Source organism: Schistocerca americana, chromosome 3 (genome assembly GCF_021461395.2).
Source record: "Schistocerca americana isolate TAMUIC-IGC-003095 chromosome 3, iqSchAmer2.1, whole genome shotgun sequence".
NCBI classification, from domain to species: domain Eukaryota; kingdom Metazoa; phylum Arthropoda; class Insecta; order Orthoptera; family Acrididae; genus Schistocerca; species Schistocerca americana.
In genome coordinates, this window is record NC_060121.1 from 246,914,184 (window position 1) to 246,934,529 (window position 20,346).

A 20,346-nucleotide genomic window follows, 5' to 3' on the forward strand; every position below is an offset into this window, starting at 1 on the left:
TATTATTGAAAAATAGGGGAGGGAGTGTCATGGACAGGATATAAGATTTGGGAGAGACGTCATTAAAACAAAGATGTTTCTCATTGTGGTGGTTTCTTGTCATGAAATTCCATTTGTAAACTTTGTCCTCCCAATGTGAAAATATTTCGTTGATGCCAACCTACATAGGGAGAAATGATCATCGTAATAAAATAAGGGAAATGAGAGCTTGCATGGAAAGACATAGGTGTTCATTTTTTCTGTGCACTGTTCCAGACTTGAACAAGAGAGAACTATTATGAAGGTGGTCCGATGAGCCCTCTGTCAGGCACTGTAGAACTCGTGTCCCCCCATCCTCTTGGTGCACCGCTCTCTACCAATTCACCTACTAGTTTTTCCCCGAATGCTGCACGTGGCAGCCTTGTACAGCTACCGACTAGTCCTTGCACCTTCCACCAGGCAGCAATGACACCTCCTCCTCCCTTGCTCACCTTCACCTGTATCCTGCTGTCCCTCCCCTTTGCACTCCAGATTGCTGCTTGCAGTCGACACAGCACCATTATATTCAGGGCAGAGCGGCCAGACATAGCTGTCATGTGTGCATTTCATGTGCTTACTTGTATGAATGTGTGCATGTTTTCTTTTTTTTTTTAAGAATGCTCTGCCTGAAAGCTGAATGTGTAACAGTCTTTTTTGTGCCTGTCTGCAGCTCAACATCTCATCTTTATGGTAAGTAGCAGTCTATCGTTTTCATACAACTGTTCATATTCATACATGGGCTTTCCACTGTTTAAAAATTTAGAACAATATCTCAATCCAAAATAAAATTAGACAATCTTTAGTCTCACCAAATTTTTACTGCTTTGATGTAGTTCAGCGCAACACAAACAGTGAATACTCAAGTTTACTCGAGCTAACCATCAATGCTTGCATAATATGAGGGTGGTCTGAAAAGTTCTACATCAGTGTTCTTGGAAGAGAGCTGTGGCAGTGATGTGGCTCAGTTGTTGTTCCCACACAGTGATTTGCAAACATGGAAAACATTGAGATTTGAGCAGTGATTAAGTACGAGGGTCAGTCAAAAAGTAATGCCTCCTATTTTTTTTCTACGTTTAATTGTCAGGAAATTTAAATGCAATTACATAGGTTGAAAACCACAACATTGAGGATCATTTTGTCATTTTTCAATGTAATCTCCGCCCATCTCTACAGTTTTGGTCCATCTTTGAACAAGGGCATGTATCCCAGCACGGTAAAAATCACAGCTCTGCTTCCTAAGCCATTGACGCACGGATGTTTTGACGGCCTCCTCATCTTCAAAATGAATCCCACGATGAGCTTCTTTTAGTGGCCCGAACAGATGGAAGTCTGATGGTGCCAGGTCAGGGCTGTATGGGGGATGAGGCAAAACTTCCCATCCAATTTTGACAATCTCGTCAGAGGTGTGACGACTGGTGTGTGGTTTTGCATTGTCATGCAAAAGAAGAACATCTGCCATTGATTTTGTTGGGCGAACTCGCTGAAGACGTGCTTTAAGTTTGTTGAGGGTTGTGACGTATTGAACAGAATTTATTGTGCATCCCTGCTCCAAAAAATCAACCAGAATCACACCCTCTGTATCCCAGAAAACTGTTGCCATAACTTTCCCTGCCGATCGCACAGTTTTGAATTTTTTCTTCCTCGGCGAGCTTGTGTGACGCCACTCCATTGACTGCCTCTTTGATTCGGGTTCAAAGAAATGCACCCATGTTTCGTCCCCGGTCACAATTTTTTTCAGAAACTCATCTCCCTCCAAACGGAAGCGCTGCAAGTGTTGGGAGGCTATTGTTTTCCTTGCCTCTTTATTCTGATCGGTTAACATTCTTGGAACCCACCGTGCACAAACTTTTGAGTACCCCAATTGTTTAATAATCGTGATCACACTGCCTTTACTAAGAGAAATAATGCGACACACTTCATCTGCAGTCACCCGACGGTCACCACGAATGATGTCATCAACTTGCTGAATGTTGTGTGGAGTCACTGCACTCACCGGCCTGCTGCTCCGCTTTTCGTCAGTCAACGGTGTTTGCCCTTCAGCTTCCTTACAACGACGAACCCATCGTCTAACAGTGCTGACATCCACTGTCACAACACCATACACCTTCTTCAGTCTTTCATGAATGCGTATGGGCGTTTTACCTTCTGCATTCAAGAATTCAGTCACACAACGCTGTCTCAAACGAACATCGATGTCGGCCATCTTACAAACTTCTGCTGTGCTGCCACCTGTTGACACAGAAAGTTACTACTGCAGTGGATTGCAGAAGAAGGTTTGAGGAATGGCGCCAAATTAAAATTTTTCACTTAACTTAATTTCTTTAAGTAGAAAAAAAATGGGAGGCATTACTTTTTGACCGACCCTCGTACTTCGTAAAGAAAGGTATGAAAGCAAAGGACATTCATGCCGATTTCTAGAATACACTGATGGGACTCTGATCCTTCATATTCAACTGTTGCCAAGTGGACAAATAAATTTAAATTTTGTACGGAGAGATTATATGATGATCTGTGCAGTGGTCAGCCAAGATGTGTTACTACTCCAGAAATCATTGCAAAAGTGCACTAAATAGTCATGGAGGATCGCTGATTGAAAGTGTGTGAAATTGCTCATTCTTGTCAGATGTCATCTGAAAGGGTATACACCATTTTAACTGAAGAATTAGAAATGAAAAAATGATCTGCAAGATGGGTGCCGTGACTCTTGACACTGGATCAAAAACGCATGAGAATGGACCTATCAGAACAATGTTTGGCCTATTTTAGGAGAAATGAACAAGATTTTTTGAGTGCGTTTGTGACCACAGATGAAACTTGGGTGCACTACTATACCCCAGAGACAAAACAACAGTCAAAGCAGTGGAAACATGCTGATTCTCCACCACCAAAGAAAGCAAAGACAATTCCTTCGGCAGGAAAGGTCATGGCATCAGTGTTCTGGGATGCGAAGGGGATTCTGTTTGTAGATTCTGGGCAAACAATTACTGGAGAATACTAAGCTAACGTCCTGGACAAATTGCAACAAAAGATGAGTGAAAAAAAGGCCAGGTTTAGCAAGGAAGAAAGTCATCTTCCATCAAGACAATGCACACCTGCACACATGTTCTGTCGCCATGGCAAAATTGCACGAACTAAGGTATGAATTGTTGCCACACCTGCCTTGTTCACCTGGTATGACTCCATCAGACTTCCGTCTCTTCCCAAAACTGAAAATTTTTCTTGGTGGACGAAGATTCACTTCAAATGAAGAGTTGATAACTGGAGTTGACAACTATTTTGCAGGCCTGGAGGAATCTCATTTTCGAGATGGGATCGAGGTACTGGAACATAGTTGGACCAAGTGCATTAGTCTACAAGGAGACTATACCGAAAACTAAAAAAAGTTTCAGTGACGTAAGTACTTCTTTTCTACTCCATTCCAAGAACTTTTCAAACCACCCTCATGCACTGAAAAGCCAAAGAAACTGATACACCTGCCTAATATTGTGTAGGTTCCCCAGGAGCATGCAGAAGTTCTGTAACATGACATGGAATGGTGAACTAATGTCTGAAGTAGCGCTGGAGGGAACTGACATCATGAATCCTGCAGGGGCAGGGCTGTCCATAAATCTGTAAGAGTATGAGGGGTTGGAGATGTCTTCTGAACAGCATGTTGCAAGGCATCCCAGATATGCTCAATAATGTTCATATCTGCGGAGTTTGGTGGCCAGCGGCAGTGTTTAAACTCAGAAAAGTGCTCCTGGAGCCACTCTGTAGCACTTCTGGAAGTGTGGGGTGTCGCATTGTCACGCTGGAACTGCCCAAGTCCATCGGAATGCACAATGGATACGAATGGATGCAGGTAATCAGACAGGATGCTTACGCATGTGTCACCTGTCAGAGGTAGACGTATCAGGGATCCCACATCACCCCAACTGCACATGCCCCACACCATTACAGCGCCTTCACCAGCTTGAACAGCCCCTGCTGACATGCAGGGTCCATGGAGTCATGTGGTTGTCTCCATATCCGTACACGTCCATCCGCTCAATACAATCTGAAATGATACTCGTCCTATTAGGCAACATGTTTCCAGTGATCAACAGTCCAATGTCAGTGTCAACAGACCCAGGTGAGGCATAAAGCTTTGTGTCTTGCAGTCATCAAGGGTACACAAGTGGACCTTCGGCTCCAAAATCCCACATCGATGATGTTTTGGTGAATGATGCACACACTGACACTTCTTATTGGCCCAGCATTGAAATCTGCAGCAATCTGCATAAGGGTTGTACTTCTGTCACGTTGAATGATTCTCTTCAGTTGTTGTTGATCTTTCGGTTACAGCAATGTTGGAGATTTTTACCCGGTTCATGATATTTGTGGTACACAACGTGAAATGGTCGTAAAGGAATATCCCCACTTCATCGCTACCTCAGAGATGCTGTGTCCCATCATTCATGTGCTGACTATAAAACAATGCTCAAACTCATTTAAATCTTGATAACCCATCATTGCAGCAGCAGTAACTGATCTAGCAACTGTGCCAGACACTTGTTGTCTTATATAGGTGTTGCCAACTGCAGTGCCATATTCTGCCTGTTCACATATCCATGTATTTGAATACACATACCTATACGGGTTTCTTTGGCATTTCAGTATATATGTGTACAACATCTGGCTATTCAACCATATCAGTCACTCCTACTGTCAGTTATGGTTAATGAGAGCTAATGGGCAATGTAATTTTTGCACAGTCACTTTCCTTGTTTTCTGTCATCCTTCATCAGTACCTCTCCTCATCTATGAAATATCTATCATAAGTTTATAACACAAGATCTGATATGACCAGCATATTGATTGTACCCATGCATAACACTATTGCCCATTTCAGTAATACAAGTGGAAGAAACCACCCAGTAACCTACACCTTATCAAAGACCACTCTGCTTTCAAGAGAGTAAGCTTACTTCTCATTGACATAGCTTCTATCTTGGCTTATGCCAGCCATCTCCTTTCTGTCCAGCAAATAGCCATCATCATATTTTTGACACTATCCATGCTCTCCTCATTCTTATATATTTCTGTTTTCCTTCCTCCAGTTAATCTATTACTCTTATCTTATTGTTCCTTGCTCTTCTACAGACCAGTCAACTTCTACAGATTTGATCACTTTGGTACAGCCGCTGTACAATTCTGTTAGAGGTTATGACCACATGTTTGAGTTCTTGGATGGGATCACCATATGCTGCCATGCCTGATGAGAGTTCAGTATCACCAGCTCCAATGCATTTCAAGTGAGCGAGCAGACACAATACCGATCTTAGTTCTTGATGAAGATAAAGTGTGAAATTAATACTACCAGGCTCACAGTCTTGGTTTGTTTGAACAGGCATAATGGATTTTATTTGTGATAAATAAAAAGTCAGTTGTTAGTTTCAATGATCTTCATAACTCATTTAAGCTTGTTGCTTCACATATTTCTCAGTTGTGAAAATTGCATCATAAACGATAACATTGTGCAGTACCATTCATAAATACAACTTGTCTGTATCCTAGCATATTACATCAGCTTTTCCTTACTCTTAACACAAAACATGGCACACTCACTCCAAAATCGATACAACTATTACATTTTAAATGTCTTTGTACTGGTCGGTAATAAATGTTTAGATTTATGTTTAATATTTAACAGATGTTGTTATCTTCACATACTATTTCTATTTCTTCATCATTATCAGTAACTATAACAATATAATTTGACATTCCTGTTTTTAACAATGCTAAAAACTTTATTTTGACCATTGTTGCACCAGGCTGAAGGTAACCATGTCCTGCTGCATGAAGAAGTCAGAAACTGCCTTGCTGCACAACCTCATCAACCCTTCAACACCTTTTTTAAGGGATTGAAGGTGTGATAATTGCGTGGGGAGAGATCAGGACTATAGGGCAAATGCTCGAGTGTCTCCCACTTGAGTTGGATGAAGCTGGCCTCCCGTGTCAACCTGCATCTTGTGCCGAATCATGACCAGCATAGAACTTGACATACTATTCCACAACATTGGTTTTCAACACACATTCTGCCCCATACATGTTCTTCATTCTTCAGTGAGTGTCTACCATTGTTTGTCCTTCAGCACCCAACAAAAGAATAACATCACATTGGTCCTGTTTGGACACATATGATAATAACACTGCCGTAGTTCATGTTTCCACACACATGTTGGAAAGACATGGATGCCATGTTCATCCCTTACCTAAACGTCAGTGCTTGTATACCAGCATTATAGTCAAGCTCCATTACTTATACACTGCAGCAACACCCTCAAATGGAAACTTTTTGATCACTCATTATAATACTTCGATTGTAACCCTACACAACAGTTTTGTTGTAAACTAAAGTGCACTGTGCTTACTCTGCCCTCTAAGTTTTCTAATGAGTTATACATTACTGAAAGGTCATGACTTTTTACACATATGTAACCTTTAAAACCAAATTTTTCATCAGTTTATGAATCAGTTTGCAGTCTGTAATAGTTTGGTTGGCTTTTTGGTTTCTTGCACAAAATGTGGTCATTATTGAAGTAAATCAAGTATTATCCACAGTTAAACTGCTTCTCAAAATGACATCTTCATGTATTTATATCTCACAACCATGGTTGTAACTACAGTTGGCAGAAATCTTTCTTTCCTTTATCTATTCGCAATAATATACAAAGAATATCATAAGGTTATGTAAATACAGATGTCAAAGATAGTAACCCAGTATTTATTTCTTCACCTACAGGTATTGTTTGCTTACATCTGAGTGTGCATACTTTTAGTCAAGAACCCAATACACAGCAAACAGTAATGTAGTATCTAATGCACAACCTGATTCAGTACTGTAGCATACAACATGTGGTCTATAATCTTGTAATGTCTTTACTTACATTTGAGAAGAACGTAGAAAGGAAATAACTTAAGACAGTGTTCATTACACTGAATTTTTGATAACTATCACAATGCATAGGATATGTACTACTTACTAATAATGTCTGGTTAGATATAAAGAACTGCCTGAAGGCCTTAATCTTGCCATGTGAAATAAATATATAAACAATTCTGGTATTGTTGTAAAATTGGTAAACAATACAACTGTGTGCTTATCAAGCTTTTCCTGTAGCACTGAACCTCTTACCACTCTAAGAGGATTGAATTTGAAAGAAAAGATTGATGTGGTTCCTTCCAAAATTACAAGACAACATAAAAAATACATGGGAAGGGAGTGAATTCCTAGCTCTTGTAGCAATGAAAAACAAGAGAAGAAAATGACAAAGAAACACTGTTGTGGGAACATTGTGAACGGTTGATGTTTGCACGAAACATAAAGTCTCAAAAGACTATTACTGCTTTCTCAACTATTTCAGATGAAAAACAAGATGACTGCTAATGCAACAGTTCACGATGTATGATACGAGTGTTGGTCATTGACCTGGGTATTTACCAAAGGCAGATGTAAGTTGTGTTCTTAGGGTTATTGAACTGTAAAATGTAACTTTATTCTATGATTCATGCCCAAAAAAGAGTGGTTATATATTTCAGATGGCAAAAATATCTTCCAATGACTTCATGATGTTGTGGCCACATAACTTACACAGGAAATACTAATTTACAAGCTAGATACTCGACTTTTTAAAAGAAAATGATAAACAGTTTCAAATAAATGACCTTATGAATCTAATGTAACCAGATATATTTTTTTAAAAAAAAAAAAAAAAAAAAAAAAAAAAAAAAAAAAAAAAAAAAATTGTGCGCTCTTGCACTTCAAATACCATTTTATACATGATTATTATAAGTAGCTGATGCTACTGTTAAGTTCACGCAACAGAAAAGTGCAGTAATTTGGGGTAATGACACTATGCATATGGTTGTAATTCATTCAGATTTATTTCAATAATTGAAGGATATTATTTTGTACTTATGTAACTCTCCTTAGGCTCTATAAACAACAGCAACATTGCAGAATTTCTAACTCTCTTGTCTCAATGCTATTTGCTGTCTGTGACTTTTGTCATGGTGAAATCAGCACACCCTCTCATTCAGCTACTAAGGATGAAATATGGGTTGTTATTCAGAGCAGAGCATAACTAAGGTAGATTCGCACAGTTCATTTTGTTAGATGCTCAGTTGTTAGAAAAATCAGCTGTATCTTTTACAGTCTGCAGCGCAAACAATTGTCCCAAACCAGACGTTTTTTTGTCCATTCAAAGAAACAAATAACTTTGCCAGAATGATAATAGCATCCACTCTAGAGCCTTTTGTGGACAGCTGGGCATATTGAAAATCAGTCTCACAGCACATTTACTGTGTTATGAAGTTTGTTTTCAACTATCAATCTCAATTCAAACACAAAATGTTCATAAATATAATACTAGAAGGGGGAATGGCTTATACTATCTGTCACTCTGCTTTAGCACAATACAGAAAGGAATGATGTATAAGGCCATAATAAATAATTGATTTAGTAGATACAGTTAACTTTGGTCACAAACTGAAATCATATATGCTTGACAACTACTAGTGGAAATATTTCTGAATGGTTAATAATATGGCATGAGTGTGTTTTTGGGAGAGATTGAACAAAGTTCTTCCACATTTGTGCAAGACACTCATAGAGCAAGAAAGGTACAAGTCTCATTTAATGTTCATCTCTCAACTGTGACTAACTGTAATAAAGCATAGCTGCATTGAACTGGATCAATAATTTGCAGAAGTACTCAGTCCAATGTATCTGTTTTTTCTTTACTTAGTGCTATGTTTCCTCAATTTCCTTTGGTTTGGATACTTTTGAATTTCATTGTTTCTGAACAAGAAAATCAATTAAATTTCTTCACATATTAACTGATACTTTTCAGGCAATACTCACTATAGAACAGAGTCAAATGACATTAAGGCAAGAACTGACCTAAAAATTAAACTCACCAATACTTATCTTCTGCTTTCCCAAATTACAGGGAAGCTTTATACATACCTTGATGGACTGTAATTCCTGAGAGAAAGGATGTTGCAAAGAATAGGTTATGCAGAATGTAAGGGCTGTTTATAAAGTGATACTTTACTCTGCTTATAGTAACGACTGCACCACTCAGATTTTAGTTGGGAGTAGTGATCTGGAACACAATTTTAACTGTGTGTGAGGTTTCAACCCAGTAATCTTTGAGGGAGTTTTCATCCAGTATCATCCAAATGTCTGCTAAAAAATATTATTCATATTTGATATCTTTTCAGGTTTCCAACTGGACCAAGAAATTCTATGCACACACTATATAGGATGGGGAAACATCACAGGCATTATTTTTTGTGTTTCCCGTGGAAGTTGAAACATAGCAAGGTCGGGTAGCTCCACTTGCTATAACACCACTCATAAGACGTAAAGTGTCCTCTGCCACACACAATTGGGTGGCTTGCGGAGTATAAATGTAGATGTAGGTGTAAACATTTTTTTTTTCATATTCTCTGCTCCACACATAATGCACACACAGTGCCTGTATGAAAAATTCAAATTCTTATTCCAGCCATATTGTTCTGAACCTTTTTTATTCAGCGTATTATTTACACACTATTGATTTTAATAATGCGATGAGTTTATGTAGAAACATTTAAAATTTAAGAATCACATAAACCACATACATTTGAAAAGCTGACTTTGCTAATAATAGTTATTCATTTTAGAACTGACAAACTTTATTTGAAAGCACTGAGTTTCTTCTTTCTTACAAACTCTTTGAATTTTCTGAAAAATATGTATCTCAAAAGTTACCACTACTCAAAATTAATGAATTACTCATAAAAAATGTCTGAATCTTAAAATGTCATCCTACTGAAAATTCAGTTTCAACTAGCTAGCCCTAAAGTTCCTGATTTCAGAAATTTATACTTTTAATAAAATAACATGATATCAGTGAAATATTTCAATTATTGTAAAAATTTTTAGAAAATTATTGACTGCCTTTTCTGAATCCCAGGGATAAAACTGCAGTCTCACAACTCAATTACATAAAATTTATGAACTGTTAAGTCTACAGTTTAAGTAACTTCACTGCATAATGTTTAGATGTATTGCCTCTGTTTCCTGTTTTTTATGTTTATATTGAAAATTTAATAATATTGCGCTCAAACAATGTGTGGAAAAAGTATTATGCTCATCTTTAAACGGACACTGTACACAAAGCCAGTCAGTATGCACCCAGCTAGAGTAGAGTAATGTCACTGTGTTACCCAATAAATAATATTCCATGATAATATTATATACAGTCACTTTTGTAAATTTCTTATTATACAATTTTTGATTATGACAATGAAATATTATTAATTGTTAATTTTGTTATACTCCTCATAATCTATGTTGTTTACTCATCTGTGCTGTTAGAAGTATGAAGTTTTATAAATAAAAAAGCTGATCACAATCAATAAGGACAGTGAAAATAAATAAGAAGAAAATTAATATGTATTTTGACTATTTTGTCTAAAGTTATTTTAAGATGACTTAACACTCCCAGCAATTGACAACTGGACTTTAGAAGGAAAAAAAGGAAGCATTATGAGGTAGCTGTTCAGTCAGGTCAGTAAATTTACAGTGTTTGACAGGAACCACTATTGTTCATGTAATACATTAATGACACAGACCATATTGATGGTTCCAGTCTCAGACTTTTTATGGGGGTATAGTTACCTGGTTTTCTTCTTGCAATATCCCATCAAGAGGACAACATATCAACTGGTGCCAAGATTGACAACTATCTCCAAATGTTTATGTTACTCAGCATCTTGAAAGGGGATAAAAGACATCACTGTTGGTATGCCACGTGAATAAATATTGTATTTATTTTTATTCTAAAATACAACTGATATCCACATTGTATTCATGAATCTGAAACAGTTCTCTTTGCTGACACTACCAACATTATCATCATGTTTCACAAAGATACTTTAACACTGGTAATGGTATTTATGCCATTTTCTTAGTGTTGACAGATTCTCTGCAAATGGCACTATTAAATTCAGATAAAATTAAGAACATTCTACACTGCTGTAATTCCTCCAACTGCTCACAAAATTTGCTAATCTTATTTATTTAGGTATACCATTTAGTTTGAACCTATTGCATATGTTTGTATTGTTGCTTAGACTCCCTGTAAAAGGGCAAAGCTACTGAAATAAACTTGATAAATGAAATAACTTTAAACACTAGTTTTGATTTTAGTTCAGAAACAAAGGTATTTGTCTCTGAACAGAAATTAACTATGTGGCAGTTCATCACTGTCTGCTTTCACTCACTTAAGGCCATTATAAATCATTACAAACACAAATGTTCTTTTAATGACCATGACTTTTAAATAACACTTTAAATTAATTTGGCTCCTGGTTACTGAACCTGTTCATAGTTATTTAATTTGCAACTCAGTAGTCAATTACTGCAAACTTTACTAAAAAACTAATTACTCTTGGTATAACTGTCTTTTCTTTGATTAGTTCAAAGCCAGTATCCTTAGCAAATGCTCCAGGTGGTTAAAATCACCAGAATGCTTTCTATCTCTTCCTTCTGAGTTTGCCAGCCAAGTGTGCATTTCAACAGTCACAGTTTTGAAAGAGTATCAACATGGGAGACCTGACTTTTCCCCCAACAGTAAACATAATGTCAGAAAAATAAATAAAATACTCTTCAGAAGTTTTTGGCATACACATCAATAAAAAATGTAACTGAAAGACACATCCTATAGAATTTCAGCCACTTTCACACACAGGCAATAGGCTCTAAAAATGAAATGACTTCTAAAATTACAATGAGACAGAATGGATTGCAAGTACACACCTTCAGGAGGTGAAATTCTAACTACTGCTGAGATATACAGGTGTAGAAAAACTATCTGAGATTTTAGAAGTGTTAACTCCTTTGTAGGGCAGGAAAGGAGGGTATCTTAGGGGAGGTTAGAGAAAAGGTGCAGGATGAGAGGAGCCAACTAGTTGAGATGAGGGGAGACAGAAGTCCAGCCATTCCTGTTTATGCTGCATCTATATCTACATACAGGCTCTACAAACCACATAATGGTTTGTGGTGGATGGTACAGAGTACCATCCACTACTAGCCATTTCCTTTCCTGTTCCATTTGCAAATAAAGCAAGGGAAAAATGATTGCTGTATGCCTCCATACGACCCCTAATTTCTCGTAGCTTATCTTCATGTTCCTTGTGCGAAATGTATGTTGGCAGCAGGAGAACTGTTCTGCAGCCAGCTTCAGATGTCAGTTCTTTAAATTTTCTCAGTAGTGTGTCACAAAAAGAATGTTGTCTTCCCACCAAGGATTCTCACCTGAGTTCCTGAAGCATCTCCATGATACTTGTGTGTCGTTCAAATCTACCAGTAACAAATCTAGCAACCTGTCAATGTCTTCCTTTAATCCGGCTTGGTGCAGATCTAAAACACTCGAGCAGTACTCAAGAAAAGGTCGCTATAGCATCCGCATTAGTGTCCTATATGCGGTCTCCATCATGGATGGGCCACATTTTCCCAAAATTCTCCCAATAAACTGAATTCTAGCATTTGCCTTCCCTAACACAAGCCTCACACCTTCCTTCCATTTCATATCACTTTGTGACTTTACACCCAAATGTCTAATGATGTGACTGTGTCAAGCAGTACTCTAACAAAGCTGTATTAGAACATTATGGTTTGTATTTCCTACCCATCAGTATTAACTTACATTTTTCTACATTTGTAGTGAGCTGTCATTCATCACACCAACTAGAAATTTTGTCAAAGTTATCTTGTATCTTTCTCAGTCACTCAACTTCAACACCTTTCCACACACTATAGCATCATCAGCAAACAACCACCGATTGCTGCCCACTCTGTCTGCCAGATAATCTATATATAGGGAGAATAGCAGTGACCCCATCACACTTCCCTGGGGCTCTCTGATGAACAATCACCATCGAGGGCAATGTACTGGGTTCTGTTAAGAACTCACATATTTGTGAACCTATGACATTCATTACTCCACATAAAGGTTGTCTTTAGCATGAAAAGGAGTGCACAATGCTGCAACAACAATTTCTGACCACTTACCCAGTGATATGAATTGTCTGACATACAGCAGAGTAAAATCTGAAAACAAACTGACAAAGTTTCTCCTTGACAACTCCTGTTCTGTAGAAGAATTTCTATTACTGTAATGTCAAAAAGGTGTGGGTAGGAATTACTAACTCACATTTGTATATCTTTTTTTTCTGGGTGGGGGCAGGGGAGGGGGGGGGGGGGAGGGTTGGGTAGGAAAAATCACCAATAACTTTTAGAAATGTTCAGAATGTAATCATATGTACAAATTAATTTGTGATGTTAATGTAAAATGAGTTATTCCACATCATTACAATCTATCATGCAAAATCATCCACGGAACATGTAGTCAACTACTTACCTAACTAACTAAACATGGCTCAAGCCCATAGGAGACTTTCACTTCCCTGCCTGATGGAAGCAACAGACATGATGGATATGTGGAGGTAGCTATACCTGTGAAAGAAAATATTCCTAATGACGTTCTTGAATGTAACTTCAACAGCCAAATTCTCAAGCTGCAGCACTATCCACATGGACCTCAGTATCCGACCTGAATCTACTCACTATCTGGAGGCCACAGAATGTGCTCCTGTTAGGCGCTGATATTACATCTCCACTTGGCCATTCATTGCATGTGGTGGGTGACTTTAATACCAATCATACATCACAGGGATGGGAGTACTAACAGTGAGTGGATCCTTTGGGTTCTGATCACTGGCCAAATGTTCTGACATTTTATGCCTCAGAGGAAGAACTGTGTTGGATGTATCCTGCACAGAGCTGAGAAACTGGCAAAGCTGACTGAAATAAATATGTTGACAGTATAAAACAGACACCTGACAACCTAGTTGCTGACTATTTCAAACTAAGACAATGCCTTACTGAGGCTGCCATAGATGATATTCCTCAACAGAAGCTGTTTTGCATTACTAACAGAGCCAGTCCTGTATGGTGGTATACCAAATGTCAAAGCAACTCAACAAACATAAAAAAGCACCAAGGAAATATAAGAGACATAGTACTGTGCAAAACTATGTCAACCTACAAAAAATACAAGTGAAAAGCAAGCAGTTTTTGAAAAATAAGAAGAGGGCAAGTTGGAAAAACCTCTGCAACTCTATAACTAAGGACACTACAATGTCAGGCATGTGGAAGAGTGTGAAGAGCTTCAAGAAACCCTTGCTACCTCACCATTACATTTTATGCCTATGAGCTGTGTTATGGAGCAGATGTTACAAAAGCAAACATCCATCTAGTGCAGAGTCTCCAAATCCGAATGACTGTCACACTACATACTTCATATTTACAGTAAAATGACATCTAAATATTATAACATTGAACTCCTAAACATAGGCAGGATGAAAGGCTCAAACAAAGGCGAAAGGTAACACTCACTACATTAGTAGTATTTTTGATGAAGCCACAGGACACCTCCCCCCTCCAATTGTTTTAATTGATGAACACCTCAGGGAGTTCAGCATTCATTTGCTGGGTATGGGCCTGGTGAATCTGGCTTTCCTGAGCTGAGGATTGGCAAGTGTCATCAGTTCTCTGAATCTGTAAGCTCTGAGCATGCTTCAGCAACCACCGTGTTGTGTGTAGTGGAATTTTGAGTGTTGCAGGGAATGGGAAACTTAACTTCGCTGCCCAGATTGCTAGGACACTACAAACCTCTCTAAAAAAATAAAAATAAAAACTGTAAATCTCAAGATGTGCTGCATGCCAATGAGAAGCATGGCTATTGAGGTGAAACAGTCATTAGCAGGCAACCTCTGGGGAACCTGCCACACCTCAGTTGTATAAGGCTTACCCATGCAAGAGGGGATCTGTCTGGGTGGACACTTGCTACCCTAGCTGGGACTTCCATGAGACCTACATGACTTTTCTTAACTCTCCTCAGTAGTTTGGGTGGTCTGTTGGGCAATATTAAGATCCAAACCTCCAAGAGACCTCATTTGGCTAGTCCGTCTGAGACATCTCAGCATTTGAATGTATCCAGTATTAGTAAAGGACCACACCCTGTCATCATTAATGTATAAGGTATAGTTCCATGAAAGGATCCAATATCAGAAATCCTGATAACATGTTGAGGGAAATTTTAGTCTTGTATGCTGTTTATATCCATCTACGTGTAGACCATAATGAATGTTACATTTGTTGTGCATGTGTGTAGTGTGGAACGTTAGCAGAGGTTGGATTCTCTCCCCCAGGTAAAACATGGTGCCATGTGACACACCAATGGAGGTGCCAGCAACAAACATTACTGAGGAAGAACAACAAGGTGTGATACCCTTTCTTTGTGTGGAAGGCGTTCGGCCAGTGATATACACAGGAGAATGCAGGATGCGTATGGTGCGAAGTGTATTTCAGGCAAAACAGTGCCCAAACATTTTTCTGAGGAACAGCGACACAGAAGAATCCAAATATTACTGAACCATTTTATGAGATATCAGAACAAAGGTGACAATTTGCTTTCCAAGATAATTGCCAGAGATGAATCCATATACCCACTGTTTCAATCAGAATCCAAACATGAGAGTATGCAGTGGAAGCATGCAGGATTGCCTAGACCAATGGAAATCCAGTCCACAACATTAGTTCCTGTCATGGTGACTGTGTTCTTTGATGAACAGGAGTATCTGCTCATGGAGTTTCTCCCCAACAAATACTGTGATGTGTGTTGCTAGCAATCAAGAATAAATGCTGGGACAACCTCACAAAGGACATAATCTTATTGCATGACAATGCCTGGCCTCAGGTTGCTGAATAAATAAAGGATCTTTTGGCATCATGGAAATGAGAAGTGCTAAACCATCCTGTGCATAGTCCTGACTTGAGTCCCTGTGATTTCCTCGTTTTTGAGCCGCTCAAGAAACATTCCGAGGGCACTACTATGAATCAGATGAAGAAGTGCAGCAAACTGTGTCAGAGTGGTTCCATACTCAATCCAATGAGTTCTTCTCCCAGTGCATTCATGATCGTGTGCCAAGTGGAATAAGTGGCTCAACAGCCATGGTCATTATACACTGATCAGCCAGAACATTATGACCACTTACCTAATAGCCAGTATCTCCACCTTTGGCACAGATAACAGTGGCGACACATCATGGCATGGAAACAGTGAGGTGTTGGTAGGTTGCTGGAGGGAGCTGGTACTGCATCTGCATACACAAGTCACCTAATGGGGAGCAATGAACTCTGACACACATTCAATAACAACCCAGATATGTTTGATTGGTTTCAGATCAGGCAAGCTTGGGACCAGCACAATTGGTATGCCACTGTGGTCCTCGAACCACTCCATCACACTCCTGACCTTGTGACATGATGCATTATCTTGTTGAAAAATGACACTGCCATCAGGAAACATGATTGTCATGAAGTGGTGAAATGGTCTGCAACCAGTGTACAATATTCCTTGACTGTCATGGTGCCTTGCATGAGCTCCACTGGACCTATGGATGCCCACATGATAGATCACCAGAGCATAATGGAGATGCCAGCAGATTACCTCCATCCCACAGTAAAGGTGTCAAGAAGCTGTTGCCCTGGAAGACGATGGATTCACAGCCTCCCACTCGCATGATGAAAAAGGTATTGGGATTCATCAGATCATGCAACACTATCCCACTGCACCAACATCCAGTGCCGACAGTCTCACACCCACTTCAATCTTAGTTGCCGATGTTGTGGTGTTAACACTGGCACATGCATAGGTCATCAACTGCAGAGGCCCATTTTTAGGAGTGTTCAGTGCACTCTACATTCAGTCACACTCATTTCTCTTTCCTGCATTAAAGTCTGATGTTAGTTCTGCCACAGTTCCCCACCTGTTCTGTTTTACCAGTCTGCCCAGCCTACAATGTCCGACATCTGTAATGAGAGGTGGCTGCTGAACCTTATGACATCTGGACATGTTTTCACTAACCACAACACTCCTCGAACACCCAACACTTCGTGCCGATTCTGAATTCTGACTGATCAGTGTATATTGCTCTGCTCAGTAATAAAGTTTGTACATGGAAATGGACCTTTTCATTTGACTGCACCTTATATTTTTGATTGTAAATTGTGTAGAAGGTTCATTTGAAATATTGTTGCCTTTCTTGGGGGACTTTTGCAGAGCATCTTAAATCTATCACACTCCTAAAGAACTGCAACAGGAATAGGAAAGTATGAAGGTCGCTGACATTCACAACATCTTGAAAAGGGTTGATGGTGAACTCCAGAAGTCAGCATCTTTTATTCTGACATTTAGTTTACTGATGTAGCCTTGAATATATTGCAGCTGGCTTTCTATGCCTTAAAGTTAGGTCCTATGTCCCCAACACAATGCACTACTTTAAATGTCACGCTTCGGACATACCACCATGTGTTGCAACAGTCAGGCTACATATTGAAGATGCGGCTCCACTGCCCAAGAACCCAGTATTTAATGTACTGCTCTGCCCATGTGTGTCAATTGCTCCTAAGCCCATCTTGATTGGGGCAAAGAATACCCTGTATTTGCAGAAGAGAAGAAAATCCAGGAGATTAATGTGACAATGCCTCTCACACTCCATGTGAAAAAGATGTTTAAGGCCTTGAAGCTGCCCACTTTTGCATAGCCATTTGCTTCAGTATTGAAACAGTCTGTGGAGAAAACTAATGTTGGCATCTAGACCTTGATGGTTGATCAGAGCACCTCCATCCGCATGTGCAAATGCAGCTGCGTGTCTGTATCGCTAATCCCAACCTACCATGGCAATACTGATGGTTGCAGAAACTGATATTGGAAAAGATAACAGACCTTATCACAGGCAATGTTAGAGTCCCAGAAAACTGTTTCTGGTATACCAACATTGCTATCTTCCCCAAAATCCAAGCTGTGGATGAAAACTGTCAAGCCAAGACAATCATGCCCTAAGCCATCATACCGTCCAATCATGGTCTTGTCTGATGGGATAGGATGATGACCAAACATTCATTGGGTATTGATGTTGACATCTGTTTGAGGGGCCCTGTGACTCCTTTAAGCTTACCAGCCCCCCCCCCCCCCCCCCCCCCCCACCCAAATGTGATTGCCCCACTACTGAGGAATGAAAGAGGAAAATCTCACCATTAAGATGGCTTCCATATTGTATTGGAAGTTTAAAGGTTTAGGAACTACATTTGTTAATTCAGTGTACCCACATGTCTCTTCAAGAAAAACATTTTAAATTCTCTGTCATGAGTGCTAAAGGAGGGAGGGCGATTTTTGTAAATAATGCTTACGATTCCTTACTTTTCTCTCTCACAACCTGCCTATGAGCAGACATATTTGTATATGTGCATCATCAGTTGATGTTATGTTCACCTTATATGCCGCTGGTCCTGTCCCCTCCAGAGGCTCCCTGTGACCTGCTAACTCGGCTCCCCCATCACTTCATCCTATGTGGCAATTTTAATGCATGTAATATGCTTTGTGGCTTGGTAACCACCTGCCCCTTCAAAACCGTCTCGTCCTCAGATGCACGTTTGTTGAACATGTGGTGGAGGATGCACTTCAGCACTGCTACAGGGTCATTCACTGCAATCGATCTCTCTGTATGCTCTCCAGCTGTCACACACACAGCTCAATGGAAAGCAGTTGACGACTTTCTGTCAAGTGACCACTTCCCAATATGGTTTCACCTGCCCCGACAGAGTGGTGTCCAAAAGATATCTACCGTGATGGATGCTTCATAGGACAGTCTGGGTGCTTTACAGACAAACTGCTGTGTTTGAACACTGTAATAGCGTCTGGAAATAGGTGGATCATATTACCCAAATGATCGATCATGCCACTGAAGCAATCATTCTGCAGTCTTCGAGACAGCTGAAAAGGAAACCTGTCCCTTGGTGGAGCAATGAATGCCACTCTGCAATTGTGTCTAGGTGCTCAGATCTGCTTAGGTTCAAGTTCCAGCAAACTGGTGAGAGCCTCATAGCCCTTCAAATAGCGGCGGTGAAATGTCACTGAATTATTAGGGAGAGAAAGCGAGATCATGACAACAGTTCCAAATCACCACAAACTGTTCCACTGGAAGTACAGTTGTATGGGAGACCATCAGGAGGAGCCCAATGGCTGTGCTATTGGGGAATGGAAGACTCCAGACCATCCCACAAGACACTGGTTATTGATTCTGTCACAGTTACTGTTAATGCCACTCAGGATTCAGCTTTCTAGAAGAACAGAATGGGTGCTGAGAGGGGCAGCTGAGATCTCAGTTCTACCTATGATGAAGAAACAATTGCTACATCTCCATGTGGGAGCTGGATTCTACATTAGCTGCAGTTCATGATTCATCATCTACTCACAACAAGTCCTATTATAGCATGTCACAGCACCGCATAGGGCAGAATGAAGAAACCCTCCTTGCCTTTTATAACCTCATTTTGGGCTCAGGTCACCTTGCCAGCTTGTGGTGAGGGGCCACTTTAGTGACACTGATAAAATGTGGAAAGGATTGAACATACTCAAGTATTTATTGGTTGTGTGGGAAAGACATTAGCATTGGTGGTCAACCTCTGCATTTTCTGGATCTTAGAATCGAGACACCTCCTTAATTGCATTCAGTGGGTGTTCAGGAGATATCACTCCACCTTTGATAACCTGGCCTTCCTAGAAGTGGCTATACAACAGGCTTTCCTGCATCAGAATCATCTCCTGGGTATATCCGACATCAAGAAGGCCTAAGGTCCTATGTGGCAGAATATTACCCTTAGGCAGCTCCGTGAATGGTGGTTCCAAGGATGTTTTCCCACCTTACCTTGGCCTTCCTCTCATGGTACTATTATAGATATAGAGTCAGTGATATCCTCTCCAGCCGCTTTGAGCAGGAGAATGGCATCCCCCCAAGGTGGTGTTTTAAGTGTGACTGTCTTTACACTAGCTATTAATAATATCATGTCTGTTGTTAAATGTCCTGTCCAGTATTCTTTGTTTGTTGATGACATCTCTGTCTTTTGTTCCTCTTCGGTCCTTGCAACAACTCACCAGCTCCGGTTTTACAGGGCCTTTGTGCAAACTCAACCTGATTATGGGTGCATGGTCTAGGGGTCTGCGTGATCATCTTATTTACAGATTTTAGATGTGATAAACCATGAAGAACTCAGGATGGCCACTGGGGCCTTTCGAACCAGCCCCATACCGAGTCTGTGCGTTGAGGCTTGTGAGCCACTACTTCACATCAGTCTATGACTGCTTATGGTGAGACAGGCCTATAAAACAAAGTCCACACCACACACACCTG